The sequence below is a fragment of the Neophocaena asiaeorientalis genome, unplaced genomic scaffold, assembly GCF_003031525.2.
Source record: "Neophocaena asiaeorientalis asiaeorientalis breed wild unplaced genomic scaffold, Neophocaena_asiaeorientalis_V1.1 scaffold430, whole genome shotgun sequence".
Taxonomy (NCBI): Eukaryota; Metazoa; Chordata; class Mammalia; order Artiodactyla; family Phocoenidae; genus Neophocaena; species Neophocaena asiaeorientalis.
Window position 1 is genome coordinate 790,810 of NW_020173691.1, and position 18,178 is coordinate 808,987.

Here is an 18,178-nt window from a genome sequence, read left to right on the forward strand (position 1 = left end):
ATCTTGAGGGAAAAAAATGGAGCTGGAGGAATCAGACTCCCTGACTTCACACTATACTACAAAGCTACAGTAATCAAGACAACATGGTACTGGCACACAAACAGAAATATAGATCAATGGAAGAGGATAGAAAGCCCAGAGATAAACCTACGCATCTACGGTCAACTAAGCTATGACAAAGGAGGCAAGGATATATAATGGAGAAAAGACAGCCTCTTCAATAAGTGGTGCTGGGAAAACTGGACAGCTACACGTAAAAGAATGAAATTAGAACACTCCCTAACACCATACACAAAAATAAACTCAAAATGGAATAAAGACCTAAATGTAACACTGGACACTATAAAACTCTTAGAGGAAAACACAGGAAGAACACTCTCTGACATAAATCACAGCAAGATCTTTTTTGACCCACCTTCTAGAGTAATGGAAAGAAAAACAAAAATAAACTAATGTGACCTCATGAAACTTAAAAGAAAGTTTAACAACTTTCTATAAACTATAAACAAGATGAAAAGACAACTCTCAGAATGGGAGAAAATATTTGCAAACAAATCAATGGACAAAAGATTAATCTCCAAAATATATAAACAGCTCATGCAGCTCAATATTAAAAAAACACCCAATCAAAAAATGGGCAAAAGACCTAAATAGACATTTCTCCAAAGAAGATGTACAGATGGCCAAGAAGCACACGAAAAGCTGCTCGACATCACTAATTATTACAGAAATGCAAATCAAAACTACAACGAGGCATCACCTCACACCGGTCAGAATGGGCATCATCAGAAAATCTACAAACAACAAATGCTGGAGAGGATGTGGAGAAAAGGGAACCCTCCTGCACTGCTGGTGGGAATGTAAATTGATACAGCCACTATGGAGAACAATACCCAGTTTCCTTAAAAAACTAAAAATAGAATTACCATATGACCCAACAATCCCACTACTGGGCATATACCCAGAGAAAACCGTAATTCAAAAAGACACATGCACCCCAATGTTCATTGCGGCACTACTGACAATAGCCAGGTCGTGGAAGCAACCTAAATGTCCCCAGACAGATGAATGGATAAAGATGATGTGGTACATATATACATTGGAATATTACTCTACCACAAAAAGGAACTAAATTGAGTCATTTGCAGAGATGTGTATGGACCTAGAGACTGTCATACAGAGGGAAGTAAGTCAGAAGAGAAAAACAAATATCATATATTAACACATATATGTGGAATCTAGAAAAATGGTACAGATGAACCAGTTTGCAAGGCAGAAATAGAGACACAGCTGTAGAGAACAAACGTACGGACACCAAGGGGGGAAAGTGGTGGTGGGGGGGGATGAATTGAGAGATTGGGATTGACATATACACACTAATTTGTATAAAACAGATAACTAATAAGAACCTGCTGTATAAAAAAAAAATAAATTAAATTTAAAAGAAAAAGGATATGAAAAACCTAGAATCCTAATAGATCAACCAAGATAAAGCCTTGTAACTTGACTAAAGAGATAGAAAGCATGTTTTAGGTAGAAACCCTCATGAAAAAAAGTCTTACCCAAGGAAAGGTAAAAGGTATTTATTATAGAATAGGTTGTGTGTTCTTAAAAAGGATGTTGTTCAGTTGTTTTCTACAGGAAGAAGAAACAAGATTCAGAATGAGAAGAGGTGGATTTAAATGAATGCAAGGGAGATTTCAGTTAGGTCTAGGGAATAACATTTTACATGCTTGTTTTCATCAAATGAAAATGTATAAGCCACAAAGCAACAAAAAGACAAAGGAATCCTACCTGTCAAGATGATAAGACCCTGGAAGATGCTATGGACATTTAGAATTCAAAACCTACCTGTCCTGGATTGGTCAACATTTACTAGCTTTAAGGGAGTCAAATCACATTGTCTCCCGAGGTCCTTTCCAGCACTAGAACTCAGAGAATTAGAACCAATAAATAACTGTTTATTAGGAAAAGAAATAAAGTTAGCAGTTGAACTTGGGAGTATATTTTATATGAGCTTTCTACTTTAATCAAAAGTGCTCTTATTAGTCATGTACCACAATGTTCACTGCAGCTCTATTTATAATAGCCAGGACATGGAAGCAACCTACCTAAGTGTCCATCAACAAATGAACAGATAAAGAAGATGTGGCACATATATACAATGGAATATTCCCCAGCCATAAAAAGAAACGAAATTGAGTTATTTGTAGTGAGGTGGATGGACCTAGAATCTGTCATACAGAGTGAAGTCAGAAAGAGAAAAACAAATACCATATGCTAACACATATATATGGAATCTAAAAAAAAAAAAAGGTTCTGAAGAACCCAAGGGTAGGACAGGAATAAAGACACATATGTAGAGAATGGACTTGAGGACACAGGGAGGGGGAAGGGTAAGCTGGGACAAAGTGAGAGAGTGGCGTGGACATATATACATTACCAAACGTAAAATAGCTAGCTAGTGGGAAGCAGCCGCATAGCACAGGGAGATCAGCTGGTGCTGATATATACATATATCCCCATATCTCCCACCTAGAGGGGTGGGAAAGGGAGGGTGGGAGGGAGATGCAAGAGGGAGGAGATATGGGGATAAATGTATATGTATAGCTGATTCACTTTGTTATAAAGCAGAAACTAACACACCATTGTAAAGCAATTATACTCCAATAAAGATGTTAAAAAAAAAAAGAAGTGCTCTTATTCTTAAGTGATAAAGCAAATGAGATAAAATGTTAAAAATAGGTGAATCTGAATAAAGGGTATACAGGTGGTTCCCTGTACTATCTTGATTTTTGCAACTTTATTCAATTACTGTGAAATAGTCATCATTTAGGTTTAAAATATTAGGAGTTGAATGATACTTCTTATCTTACTAGTGCTTATGGGGAAGTCTAGAACTTGATTATGTATCACTTCCTAGGGCCTGCCCTCCCTCCTCTGCTGTAATTAAGACCCCTTCATGCATATACAGTGGTTGGTTTTCTCACATATACAATGTTCTCATCAATCTCCATGCCTTCATCCTCTCAATTTTGAAAATAAACTTCAGTATTTGTTTTTTATTCACATTTCAACCTTTCCCTCAAACCTCTCCAAGACTCCTAATAACTGTATAAACTTTGACTTCCCAGCCTCTGCCAGGTCATTCTCAAGGAGGTGGGAGAGGTGGGAGGGATTTCTTTCCCAGCCAGCTGCAGGCAAAGAGGGAGCACATTGTCTGTAGGGTATTTTAAAACAATAATAAAAGCAACTAAAAGTCTTTCTGCCTTTTATCATCACCAGGCACTGGCAATTAGAAACAACCTTAGTGTTGAGACACTCCTTCCAACCATTGCAGACAGCTCCAAACATCACCCCTTAATATGTCACCAGTAATGGTCAGCCGTCCCAACCTCTGCCAAAATCTTTTATCCAATAGTTTTTCTTTTCCTCAGGATCTCAAATTAAAAACAAAACTAATAATAACAACAACAAAGACTAAAGGTAATCAGTGTATTTTCTAGAGTATTTGTAATTGTGAGGTATATCATTATCACTTTAATAGAAAAGCTCATATATAATTTAATGTGATGCCTCACTCAAAACAAAACTAAGTAGAGTCCATTTATATAATCCAGATCAATTATGATTTAGTATTAAAACTATTTTTCAAACGACAATAATGTAAACAAATGGTTCACAGCCATCACTTAATGCCTGGAGGCTGGAAAATTTGCCAAGACTTATGGGATCAGACTCAGCAGAATAGACAAGGCTCTACTAACATAACTGCAGTCCTTTATGGCTGCTCTAAACGCCCTGCATCACACTTTGAGGGCCAGGTCATCCTAGACACTATGAGAAAAAAGGTCTAACTCAGCGAAAGGAAAAGGACAAAAAGAGATACTAAAAGAAGGGATTGACTATGTCTCAGCCAATCTTGTTGAGGGCCATCTTGCATCAAAGGCAATGCAGCAGCTGGATGGTAAATCAGCAGCTGTATTCCTCAGCTGTAACAAATCCTCCCGATTCTATCAAAAGGCAGGGAATGCCTTTCTCACTAGGGTATGCAGATAACTGAAAATGGACTAGATAACAATAAAATTGATAATCAGAGAGTACAGAACCAAAAACTCAATATAGCAAGTTACTTCACATATTACAAACGGGTTATTAAAGAAAACAAAATGTGCTAGTATGTGTATATGAAGACACTTTTGACTACAGCTGTTTTAATCGTTCTTCCAATACACAGATACATATTTCACTGCAGCAGAAATAAAAAGAAATAGTAAATCCATAAGAATAACTAGTAATTTGCTGCACCCTGATAAAAAAAACGCCACCCTTGGTTAAACTGTTAAATACATCTAAATCCTACAGAATAAACAGAATTTATCTAGAGAAGGCTAAGAAACGTACTCAACAATTAGAACAAATAACAAAAATTCCGATTATCCAGAACACAAGACAATCAAATTTCAAACATACTACTCAGATATATAATTAGAAACTTGCCACAGAATGCAGGGCTCTTGTGTTTCAACATGATCACATCCTCTCCTATGAACTAACATCTAATGGCCTACAGGCTTTCTCCCAAAACCAAGGGAAAAGGGGGAAGAACACATTTTTAAATCAAGATTATATAGAAAAATCAGATCAACCTTTCAGAAAAACAGTATTGTCTACTTTAAAGAAATAAGATTAAGACATATAGAAATCTACATACCAGTTAATCGAATAACTTTAAAGGTCAGTGTCATCTTTTCACTTTCTAATTTGAAAAACTATTCAATTTGCTCACTTCCATGTTACAGCATTGTTTATGTTTAGGCGATACTTTCCACTTTTAAGTATCAGCTGTGCCCCTAAACATAAGGAAATGATCTATCTTACTCAAGCATAAATTTTCAAGGCCATCAAGAGTTTATAAGCTATAGTTAATAATACTATGTTGTATATTTTAAATTTGTTAAGACAGTAGATCTTAAGTGTTCTCACCACAAAAAGAAAAAGAGAAATTAGTAACTATGTGAAGTGATGGTTTGTTAATTAGCTTGATTGTGGTAATCATTTCACAATATATGTGTATATCAAATCATCACGTTGTACACCTTAAATATATGCAATTTTGATTTGTCAATTATGTCTCATTAAAGCTAGGGGAAAAAAGTTTACAAGCTAGCAAGACACCAAGCCATCAATAAACATAAACTGTTCTAGTTTACTTGAATTAGAGCAAGACAGACCACCAAATCAGATCTAAAAGATACCTGTTCCAATACAGTAGTTTTAAAAATAAAAAATGTTAACACTTGAAATATGAAACACTTGAAACAAGCAAAAGATTCAACCATCAGATATCACCGTCCACCAATGACAATGTTAGGGCTCTCCCTACGTACCTCACCCCATTTGTGACAAAAATACAAATTTGCCATCTATCTAAAGCTAAGACAGTCTTTGTAATTATGCAGAAGTGAGATACTATATGATGTAGATTAGGAAGTACATATTAATTGCAAGTCAATAAAACATGAATAAAATGTAGACAATAACTAAAATTAATAATAACCTCTGGTAATGATAAAGGTGAGCCCACATAGTACACGATGGCCAATGAGGAAAACTAAATATGCTAATGTGTATATAGCAACAGAACTTGGGTTATCAATATTTTTTAACAATCTACCAATGGCAAATATATACGTTTTCTTTGTAGCAGAAATAAAAAGTAACAGTAAATCCACAGGAATTGCTAGTAATTGGCTGCACCCTAATCTAAAATTGCCTTTACTGGTTAAACTCAAAAGCTAAATACAACAGGATAACTTTTAGTAATACTATATTAGAAAGTTAGGCAGAAAAACAATGAATAGTAACTGCAAACGTGACGGCACTGGCTTTCCATGTAATTATCACTGTAATTCCAAACGCATTTACAAGTTCATTCCATGACAAAGGAAATAACCTAAACTCCGCAAGGTAGAGAAGATTCCAAAAGGAAAACTTTGGTTGGTTTGCTGGTATGAAGACAACTTTAAAGCACTATCTGTTTCACAAAGAAATGCAGCATAAGTTGGACCTGGGTGAGGAAGAGTTCAAGTTTTCCCTGGGAATGTAAATTTTTCCCCGAAATCCACACAGGTTAAAAAAAAAAATTTAAAAAAAAAAGGCACATCAAAAAGCCAGCATTATTGCAAAGGAGGCAATACGAGTTCAGCATCCCGTAGGTGGCTGGTCATCTTTCTGATCCGTTAGGTCAAAACGTCCTTCTCATCTACGACCCTCAGAGAAGGACTGCCTCCCTCCTCTCCAACCTCTCCTGGAAGTCAACCCTCGCCAACTCGTGCCACCCTCACAGACAATCTGCCAAGTGCCGGGACACTCCAAGTGGGACTGCTCTCCTCCGTGATGCCTCCTGCACAGTGTCACCCGCCACCCTCCTCCCCTTCTCAGGGCCTCTTCGGCCTCAGGGTCCCCGGTGCCTCCCTCCTCAGCCCCTCACGGCTGCCCTCAGGGCTGCCCCCGTCCCCCGACCCCCAATCCTGGTCCCCTCCCTCAAACCTGGGGTCCCGGTTCTCCCTCTGCCCGCGCGAGGTGTCCCGACTCTCCCGTCCCTACCCGGTCTCCCCCGTCCCGCGGCGCGGGGCGGCGGCGGGGCGGAGAGGAATCCACTGGGGAGACAAGTGCCTGAGACTCTCCGGCTCCGATCAGGACCCGGAGCCGGGCTTCCGCCTCGCGCCGGAAGGCATTCGCGAGCGGGACCGGAAGTCCCGCCCCGCGAGCTCTCTGCCTGCCGAGGCAGCGGGGTCTCACTAGATCGCAGAGAGGATTCGTGGAGGAGAGACGGACGGGAGCAGAAGGGCTTACCCTGAAGGGCCGAGGCGCCAAAAATCTTTCTCCCTGCTGCTTCTCTTTCCAGCGGATCAGCCAACCGACCTGCAGTCGGTTGGTCAAGGGTCTCCTGTGTTCACGCACCTGGAGGAGCAAGATGACTCAGACACTGACCCCTGCCCTCACAATCTAGTTGAAAGTTGACAAAAATACAAACAGAGGTTAATCACACCGCAAAGCAGTATTGCTTCATTCCTTAATCCAAATTTTTATCACCTGCTATATATCACTCATTAAACAAGTAGGCTGTAAACATACGAAAGCCCCTATTTTATGGAGCGAGGGAGGCACTAACGGCAATGAACCAGGCAGAGAATAAATCAAACAACGACCTGTTCCTCGGGAAGCTTAAGGTAGTACAGGGACAGATGTATGGGCAAACAAGTGCAATGAAACCATCGAGTATCAGAGGAACTATGGCCGTGCTGCAGGCAGTCGTGTGGTGCAGGGAGCTGGGCTGACCCAAGACTCTAAAGATAATGGCTCCTCCGATGAGACCGAAATGAATGATGAATAAGAGTTAAAGGTCAGACAAGGTGGGGAAGGGTGTGCAGAGGAGAAGGATGCCAGAGAGAGCTTGGCTGAATCAGGGAGCTGGAGGAGGGTACAGTTAATTTAGCAAGGTCTGCGATCAGAGAGGCAGGAGGAAGCATAAGGAAAGGAGGCAAGCCCAGATCAGGAAGACTGTTGTGTATTATGCTAAGAGATTTGGACTTTAGACTCCATGTAACAGGGAATCAGTGCATATCTCTAGGGGAACAGACAAAATACTGAGTTATGGGGTTGACTAGGATGATTGACCTAGTCATCAAAGAAAAATAAGAACTTGAAAAATCGCGGAGAGAACATTTTACCAGTGAGGGTGCTTTCTCAAACTGTCATACCCAGATGTTAAAAACAATGGATGATTACAACTCTATAAAGGCAGGACCACCAGGGCTCAGACCCCTGGGGTTGCCCATTGGGCAAATCACCCCAACCAACTGAGTTGCCAGCTGAAGCCTTAGGGAACCATGGAATCAATGGGCCAAGGAGGAAGAAAGTTCATTACCAGCTACAGTAATGAGAGCCGTTGCCTCTATTTCCTTGCTTGCTACTACTGTTTAATAAATACCGTCTTGCACACTGAGCCCATTTTTCCTTTTTAAAAAGAAATGGGGGCTTCCCTGGTGGCGCAGTGGTTGAGAGTCTACCTGCCGATGCAGGGGACACGGGTTCGTGCCCCGGTCCGGGAAGATCCCACATGCTGCAGAGCGGCTGGTCCCGTGAGCCACGGCTGCTGAGCCTGCGCGTCCAGAGCCTGTGCTCCGCAAAGGGAGAGGCCACAACAGTGAGAGGCCTGCATACCGCCAAGAAAAAAAAAAAGAAATGGCATATTAGTTTTTTCCAATTCTTTTCCTTTTGCCAGCAACAAACTATATTGCAATATATGGAGATAGGATTATGGTAAAATAAAAGGAAGACTGGACATCATGTAGAAAGTCTGTACTTAGAAGGCACAGTATCACCTCTGGATGGAGTAGAAAGACACAGCTTTGAGTGTTCTCCCTCTGGGAAGGTTAGCAGTCCATTTGTGGTGGTACGTGAAATAACTGAATCATATAGTAGAGAGGTGTGTCTTTGAAAGAAAGGGAAGAAGAGAGTATGTATGTGTGGTGTGATGTATGTGGGGTGTGTGTGTGTGTGTGTGTGTGTGTGTGTGTGTGTGTGTGTGTGTGCTGGGCCACCAAGAAATAAAATATAATAGACACTCCATGAGATGTTTCCCTGTAGCTCACCACAATTCCTCTTTTTGTAGGAATGGCCCCAATACATAGGCCAATCCCTTAAAGGGCCATATATTCATGCACAAGTGATCATGTTCTAGGGTTTGCCCAGGATTGAGGGGCATTCCAGGACACTGAACTTTTGGTGCTTAAACTGGAATAGTCCTGGGAAAACTGGTCACACTATCATGTCCCCTGTAAACAGATTAATCCAGATACGAACACATCCTAAACTAGGGCATTTAGACTCTTCCCTCAGGGAATTTTAAACACTGCATAGGGAAACACAGAAGATGGCCATAAGAGCTGAGTCACATAAATGGCAGTGCCCTAAAGAAAAGATCTATTAACACCCATTACAAAGGACACAGGACCTGCCCTGTTTTCTTTGATTACAGGAGATATCCCTGTGTACTTCCAAAACTTTTTTTTTTTTTTGCCTGACTAGCCAAAGATTTCTGCTACTTGCAACCAGAGTAATCTTGCTTAAGATAATCTGCTCCCAGAGCCCCTGAGCCAAATGATCCATGCTCATTGCCACAGCAAACTGAAGTGGATGTAGACACAACCCAAATAGGCCAAGTTGGTCTCTCATGCATGGATTTTAGAGTTGACATACAGCGCTCCAATTGGTCTCTCTTTCATGTTGAAATAGAAATGTCACGTAAACCTAGGATTGAGTTAGGCATGAGCAAGGTATCCCATGCAGGTAGAGAAAAAACAGCTAGAGGAACTAGAGGGAAGAGGAGAGGGAAAGGATAAGGAAGAGATAAAGAAGCTGAAAGAGAAGACAGAATTATCTCAGAGAGGGTCACCTTAGTTCCCATCTTTCCAGTTTTTTATTCCAATCCCTCATGTGGTCCAGCTAAACTTTCTGTCCTTAAATTCTATGAAAATTCTATGTCCTTCAAGTAAATTTCCCATTTGACTTGGGTTAGTGTTAGTAGGTTTCTATTCCTAGCAATGAAACACCAAGACATCAATTCACAAGACGCAAGGTTGCCTGCGCATTCTCTTTTCTGCATCACTCTCTTCTCACCAGAACTTTGGAGTCAGCTTCTCTCTCCAGGCCAATGGCAGGAGGAAGATTTTCACACCTCCACTGCTACCTGGTCCCTACAGGAAAACTGTCAGAGTTACCATGCGGTTGATGGGTGAGGCAAATCATACCATCAATATACAAATATGGTGGGAGATTTTAGAAACTAGTATTTCAAATTCTTCATCCTACAGAGGCAGGAGCTAAAGTCCAGCTAGACATAGTGGTTTCTCTAAGGTCTAATAGTTCAATGGTCCCAGAGACAGGATTAGTTCAAAATCTTCTCTCTCCCAGTACAGTTACCTGATTATCTGGTGTTGATAGAGGCCGATACCCCCAAGAAGCTATTGTGAAATCCTTAAAATTGTACTACTACCCAGCTTCCTCCCCACCTCCCTCCTGGCCTTTGGAGTTTACCCATATCTATATAGTGATATCAGCCTGACTGCAGAACCATGACAACTATTCAGGAGACACTTGTGAGTAACAGTGGGTAATAGACATGTTCCTGTGAACCAGGAGAGAACATTTTTAAGGAAAAATTTCCTACTTATTTTTTCAGTACTCACTGACTGGTTCAGACAGATAGATGGGTTAATTAACAGAGCTAATAAGGTTAGATGTTTAAAAAGTTTACTTACACATTCTACATTTGCTTTATTTCATACATGAGTGTTTTTCTTATCTTTATTTATTCTTTTGACCACCAACATAAACAACAACATCAGTAGCCATTACATATAAAACTACATCCTCTTCCCTTTACACTAATACAGTAGTTTAGTCATTTGTGGAAAAACAAACTAGTCTATAATTGGAGGTAATCACAACAGCATGTTCCCTGGGGTATAAATAGTCTGGTGTAAAATTATATTAGTAAAAGATTATGAATCATTGAGAATTAAGGTCATCCAGGGCTCTCCAGTTAATAATTCCCAACTCTACTGCAGGGTACCAAAAGCAAGGTATTTTCTATGAAGATCTCAATCTTCTGTGATCCAAAAACATTGCTTAGGCTAAAGTGAAACATGACTCTTATTACATTGAGGGTGGTGTTTTCTTCCTAAAGAGGGAGCTGCCCCAGGTATGTTTCAATTCAATTGAAATATTTAAAATCATGACTTTTGATATTTTGGTCTAAATTTTTTATCGTGGTAAAATATATAAAACATAAAATGTCCCATTTTAGCCACTTTTAAGTGCACACTTCTGCGTCATTAAGTGCATTCAGAATGTTGAATAATCATCACCCCCATTCATCTCCAGAACTTTTGCCTCTTCCCAAAAGGAAACTCTGTACCCATTAAACAATAACTCCCCATTCCTTCTTAAGTCTAATTTTGGTCAATTTTATAGGTTTGTATATCCCATTAAAATATTTTCAACACTGATTCATACCCTCTTGAGGTAAACATATTTTATAAATAGAAATAAAATAGTGTCTTATTCACCTCTTTTCCCTTGTGGAATTTAAATGAAACGTGATTTCCACAGGGACACATTGTATAATGATCAGATATTTCTACCTCTTTAAAACCCACACCAATGGGAATTCCACGTGTAAAAGAGAAACACACCAGGGAAACTTGACATGATACTCATTAACAGAAAGCTTGGGTGGGTGTGTTTGGAAGGAGTTTTATACAGTTAATGATTTTAAACTCCAATCCTTGTTTTTCTTTCTGCAAAAGCAATGGGCATTCCGCAGATCTGACTGGGGCACAAACCACACTTTGTTTTCTTCCCAAGAAAATCACAACTAAGCAGGAATGCTCCTGCCAGAGAAAGCTTCACCTGCTAAATTCCAACAGGACTAGGAAAACAAGCCTTTCCTCTTCAATAATGATTTCACTCCCCAGTTTGGTAACTGAAATAGGCACACATTTCCTCTCCTAACTTGAAAATCTCACCACTAGGTAGACTGAATTTTCAGCTCTGAGCTTCAATGATACAAACTATTTCCAAAGAAGAAATTAGCTACAGGCTGGGAAGACTGAGGCAAAACTTTCCCTGTGAAAACAATTGATGTTATGTCTTAAAGAGGAATATGCCTTCTCTACAAAAGAATCCTGATTAATTAGTAAGAAGTCACTTCCTTTATTTTTAAAATTCTCTTAAAAACTTTAAAAATCAAACAATACTGTACAGGTTGGGTATATCTGCCTTGAGTAGACATGACAGAATCATAGAGGGTTATTTCTGAGTCCTCTGGTCTTTCATCCTGAGACAGACCTTCTCCACTGCAAATACTTACTGCCCAAGAAACTACCCTGAACATAGTGTTGTCAGATAAAATACAGGACACCCACTTAAATTTGAGTCTTATTAGCCTTTGGCCCCACACAACTTTATTATTCTTCCTCAACTAAGTATACATTCATTCATTTGTTCATTCAACAAATATCCAGAGATCCACTGGTAAACAGAAGAGACAACAATTCCTACCCTTGTGGAGCTTGCATTCTCATGGGAAGGTGGCAGGGTTGGGGGGGTTGGAGAGAAGGAAATCAACAGTAAAGCAATAAATAAATGTTAAATTTATTACAATTTAACATATTAATTTAACACGATGATAAATGTTTATTGTAATCTAACATGCTTATTTAACATGGTGATAAATACCTTAGGAAAAAAACAGGACCCAATAAAAAGGTGGGGATTGCAATTACAATCATCAAGAAGTGACATTGGGGCAGAGGCTTGAAAAAAGCGGAAAAAAGGCATGTCTGGGGAAAAGTATACAGAGACAGAAAGAATAGCCAGGGCAAAGGCCCTGAGGCCAGAGCACAGAAATCAAATTCTGGAAATCCAACTCTCAAGCCTGCAACATGCTCCAATGTGCTCAATTTCGGCTTAGGCTCACCCTGGACTCCCTGCTAGAATGACTGTTGTTTGCATTTCTGTTGCCACGTGGCGGCCCCACAGACATTTCTCCTTTGGCGGTTGCTCTCTGTTAGGTTTTGCCAGTAGGGGGCATTAAAGGGAGATTGGAAGCCCAGAGGCAGAAAAGGGACTTATTCCTTCCTGTCTACTTCCTGTTTCCTGTCAGCATCATTTATGATGGCCCTTCACCTTGGAAATGGCTGTTACGACAAGTTACCACCTTTAACCCGACTCCCAAAGCCAGCCTCATCAGGCCCCTCACAGTATCTGCTACAGAAATGTAGCCTCACCTCTGACCGCAGCCTTCACTTCTGCAGACTCTGCTTCTCTCTTTGTTTCCACAGCCCTAAAGTTATGAGCTGCTTCCTGCAGCTACTGTCTCCCTATGACTTCAATGCTCCCTTTTCCCTTTCCAGCAGTCCATCACCCATTTAATGAATTCACAATACTAAATTCTCTCTGTTAAGATAACTTGCATGGTTTCTTTTTCCTGACTGGAACTTGACTGATAAGGGAGCTGGAATGTAACTTTCCGGAAGTCACAAACCATGTTTTTATTCACCTCTGACTCCAAGCACTTAGCACAAAACCTAGCATATAATAGTGCTCAATCAAAGTTTGTTGAAAGAATAACAAACAAATATCATATCCACTCACTGACAAAGTAAATTGAGACCAATGCCTGGACACGTGACACCCAAACCCAGCTATCCCCTTAAGTATTCAGAAAATTGCCTTGGTCTGTCTTGCCGGAGTAGACCATCTGCAGGGTGGCAGTATGAGCAGAAACACGCACCTCCCACTCCCATCCCCTACGCAGAGGGAGTTTGTGCAGAATGAAGAGGGCTTGGGCGGAGAATGCAGTCAGGAACAATCAGTCCTTAGGCTACCACTAGCCCAGGGAGATTTTGAAACAAGAAGAGAGTGTTTGGGTTAAAATTATTTACCAAAAGCATTAGTGTTTGGTCCACTGCCCACCAAAACCCTGCCAAAACCCTAGCCACTTTCTGACAGGAATTCATAGCAAGACACTGAACAGCTTATTTTAGTTTGGTCCTAAAATATAAAAGAACATCTCTCTAGGAATACTTGCGCACTGAGGAAATACCATGCCACGTTTTAAATGCTAGACTATGTTCCTGCAAGGAAATTTAGTTGTAAGAAAAATGAAGCAAATGATACCTGAAAGTAAAACAAAGTTGCCCAGGGCCTTGCACATAGCAAGCATGTAATACATAGTTGTTAAATTCTTCTAATGAGACTCTTCATCAAGGTTGTAATCTAGGATGAAATCATCCTAGAGGACTCAGAGTGCTTTAGATCCCATAACTAGCACGTGAGAGAGAATTTGGCACAGAATCCTTTTGATGTGCTTTTCCATCCCAGCCACTGTCTCAGTATAAACTCTCTTTTTTGATTTATTATAATAGCCTCCAGACTGGACTTCTTGCCACTAACCCTGGACCACAATCCACGTTGCTCTCAGTTATTTTTCCAAAGCTCCCTTACTTAGTTCGAATTTCAGCTTTGTCATATCCTAGCTGTGTGGCCTTAGGTAACTTGATTAACCTCTCTGTTCTTGGTTTCATCAGCTTAAAATGGGGATAATAACAGTACCTACCTCATAGGATTGGTATAAGGTCTAAATAAGTTAACGAATCTAAAAAGACAATGCCTAGCACATTGAAACTGCAATATAGGTGATAGAGACTATTACCACACTTGAAAACATAGTTGGCTTCCTGTTGCTTATGGGATAAAATTCAGTTCATAAGCAGATATGGGTTTTCCTACTCAGAACCTCCAGCTCTCTTTCCAGATTCATCCTCCACCTTCCTCCTCTCTACTTCCCCCTGTAATTACCTGTCTCTTCATCCCCTCTGACAAAACCTTCTTTCCTGCTAGAAGGTTCCATGAGATGAACCTCTAACCACCACTATTACCACTACCACCGCCACTCTTTCCAATCTTTTCTTTTGAATGTCTTTGCGTGTGTTTTCCTCTGTACCTGGAATGTCCTCCTTCTGCCTCTTCTTCAACTGACACGCAACCACTCAACCTTCAAGACCATCCCAGATGTCATGCTCTGAAGCTTCCCAATGCCCTCCAAGAAGAGGTAATGATTCCTGTCACTAAAGGGCTTCATATCTCTGAAGACTTAAGGACCACACTATATGCCATCTCACATATTTGCATATGTGTCTCTCCTCACAGGAATTCAGACTTCCTGGGGGGCAGGAAATATACCAAAAAGGATGAAAATCTTTTTCACAGCAGTGCCGTAACACAATGATTGACATAGTATGTGTCCAATAAATGATGAATAAATGAACAAATAAGTGCGACAATGAAATACAACTCAAAACAGGCAGAAGGAGTTGCCCATTACTTGAAGCCTTCAAGTAGAAGCTAAGTGACCATCTGCCACATTACTTTAATGAGAAGTGGGTGAGAGTTTGAACCAGATAAACTAACTTCTGAGCCTAAGATTCTAAGAGGAATCCAGGGAAAGTTTGTGTGTGTATGTGTGAATATATTTTGCTTGATGTAAATGAACTCAAACTGGACTCTAATATTAGCATTTCATCTTGTCACTCAATTTTTAAACTAAAAAGAAATGTGTGTATATGTACAATATACCAAAAATTGGTTTTCTTTTTTTTCTTCTTCTTTTTAGCTGTGCTGTGCAGCTTCTGGGATCCTAGTTCCCTGACCAGGGATTGAACCCAAGCCCTTGGCAATGAAATCGCAGAGTCCCAAACACTGGACCACCAGGGAATTCCCACGGTTTTCAAGCTAACGAATTTTGCAAAAGTTCACAGAAGGAAGAGTTCACCTTTACTTGTGTTACACACAAGGGATCATTCTTCCAACTGGAAGATCTGAAAAATGCAAATTTAATCCCTTCCTATTACTAAAGAAAGTCAAATACAGAGAGAGAAGAATGATAAAATGGTAGGTGAAGAACGTAGGTGCTACAAGGAGAGAGTTAAGGAACTGCCAGTGGGACTACAAGAAAAAATAGACACTCAACAGTAAGGTGTACAGTGAGTGACTCTACATGACTCAGAAAAGCTAGCTGTCAAACAGTTCCAAATCTAAAATTAATGAGTTTATTTAAATAATACATAAAATGAGAAAAGTCAAGCAGTAAAAACACTAGTAGTTTTGCCTTGATACACAGTATACATAGCTTGAAAAATACCTCTTTTCATTTAAGAAGTTACTTCCTTTTTCAGAGTGGAGGACTTTCCATACAAGTGTGACACAAATCATTTTGTAAAACGCAGATGTTAAAGGATAAGCCTGAAAATACAATCACTCATAGTGACTTTAACAAAACAAGTGAATGTTTAAAATATTAAAAGCATTCAGCCATGATGTGAAATGTAGCTTTTTTTCTTTTAATTAACAAAAATAATAGACTGTTTTGGCCACATCACCTTGACACACTTAAAATATTAGGTTACCCAGTTAACTCAGTTTTCACTTTTCTCTTCCTGTTTATTCATAGACTAAAGAGAAAGATAAACTTTCCCGCTTTTTTTCTTTTCAAGGTCCCAAAGAGGTCTCAGCTTACAGAGGTAGATAACATTCTTTCTATACCTCAGAAACCATCAGTTTCTCTGAAAACTGGACTCGCTTCAGGATTCTTCCAGAACTCCAGGCCTTCACATGTCCTTCAAAACATCAAGAACAATCCACTGAACCTTCTTTAAGAGTTCATCCTTAGCGGCTCAAATGAATTTATTACAGCCAGTCATAACTTTTTCTTGAAATATACCCATTTAATTTAATTGAATTTTTGAATTATATGAAAATAACATAGAATTTTTTTTCAATGAACGTCTTTCAACAGGAGTGCCCAAATAAAAAGTATAATATTATTCCAAATTTTAAAGCAGTAGTTTTCCTACAATTTTCAAGCGGAGGAAAAGTTCCTGTCTTACAGTTCATGTGGCCTCCAGCCAGCAGATCTAATTGTAGGCTGGGAAGGGTGTAACCCTGTAAACTAAATGGGAGTCAGCCACCTTTGGCTAAAGTTCCCTCTAATCTCAAATATCCTATCCCATTTTCCATGTAAGTACACTTAGACGTGTCAGATCACTTGAGGAAATTTTTATTTCAAAAGTATGATCACTGAGCACTTGACATTTAGGCCACTAATAATTTTAATGTTGCTGGAACAAGAATTCTGAGAGAGATGGATTCCTTAGGCTCAATTATGAAACATATTTGTCAGCCCTCCCATTTTTCCTCCCTGTTTCCAGCCCTTGTTACTGTATTCACTCATAATTGAGGTGTTAGCTGAAGAAGTCTTAAACAGTGATCCTCCCAGGGATATTTTTATTTCCCTGAAAAAAATATTTCTTTTTAAAAAATGACTTCAGGAAATAAATAAACGGAGCTGTAACAGCGGGCTCATACAGTTTACCAGAACAGCGCTACAGTCCCAGGCCTTTCCATCCTTCCCAGCAGGAGGTGTGAAGCTCCATACTGCAGTATCCCTCTGCCAACCTCCCTTTTCCCTCTGTCCTCTCCTCCCTCCCCCGCCCCCAAGTTCCTGCAGCTGTTCCAGTGTCACCATGTATCTTAAGCTCCTACCTGAGACTGGATGCCTAAAAAAAAGATGTGGAACTTTGAAGAACGATGGCCTCTGTCCAGATCATAAATCCAAACGACCTGAAATGATCAATCTATACGACGAGCCCCTTATCCCATTCCTGGTTAAGGTCTAAGCTTGTGAATTCCGCCAGGCCATCTCCCCCTCATCCATGTTTGCTGAAGTGTTTACCTGCCCACGGTCCACAGCAGGCATTTTCTCTTTCTCCAAAGGGCTTGGGTGGAGAGTCTTGACCCGAATAATTTGTGTGAGCCTGACCAAAAAAAAAAAAAAATTCATTCTGGCAAATTGAGCTCAGAGTATTTAAAATATACAAATTCTGTTTTGGAGGGCCAGTGGCTCTGCTCCTGGTCAGCTATTTCCAGTTTAATGCTGCAGGACCAGTGGCTGTGCGGTTGCCACCCCTTCAGCTGTCTTTGTAGGAGCATCCTTTGCTTTTGGGCTGCTTGTTATTGTTTTTTCTGGACCTCACCAGAGGTCAGTGATTCTCAACCTCATTTCAGTCACGGCCCCTTCTGAGAACATGATGAAAAATGTACACCTCTTCCCACAAGACAAAGTGTTAGTGCCCACGCGTGTACACACACACAATTTAGTATACAATTTGTGTGTGCTCATGGACAGTCCTGTGGTTTGGATCTTATTTTCAGAAATTTTATATAGACAAAGTTGACCCAATATATTAGAGACAAAGAATACCCTGCATTTATGAAGTCTTTGAAATGTATGGTTCAACACAGCTGTTTATTAGGGGGGCAAGTTTTGTGAGATTAGTCTTCAGAAACCCACTCCGTCTGAGCCAACCCAAGATGTCTGCTCACCTTAGCCTATTTTCAAGGTTTACGGAGGGAAAGATTCATGTCTCACTTATTTTAGATACAGGAACGCCAACCAGTCTACAGATTTTTGCCTAAGGCTCCATTTCTATTACCAAAACATAGTTTGAATTCGTCCTTTCTTTCGAAAAATTTCCTGAATAGCTTA

General features: G+C 40.0%; 1 protein-coding gene across 1 annotated transcript in view; it reads right to left on the bottom strand.

Annotated features, from left to right (window-relative positions):
* The window catches only part of DISP1 (dispatched RND transporter family member 1), a 198,404-nt gene extending 191,502 nt beyond the window's left edge, over positions 1-6,902 (bottom strand). Inside the window, exon 1 of the mRNA XM_024750475.1 lies at positions 6,859-6,902. The gene's annotated coding sequence lies outside the window, so the exon portion shown is untranslated. The remainder of the gene's footprint in view (positions 1-6,858) is intronic.
* Positions 6,903-18,178: the final 11,276 nt, after the last annotated feature.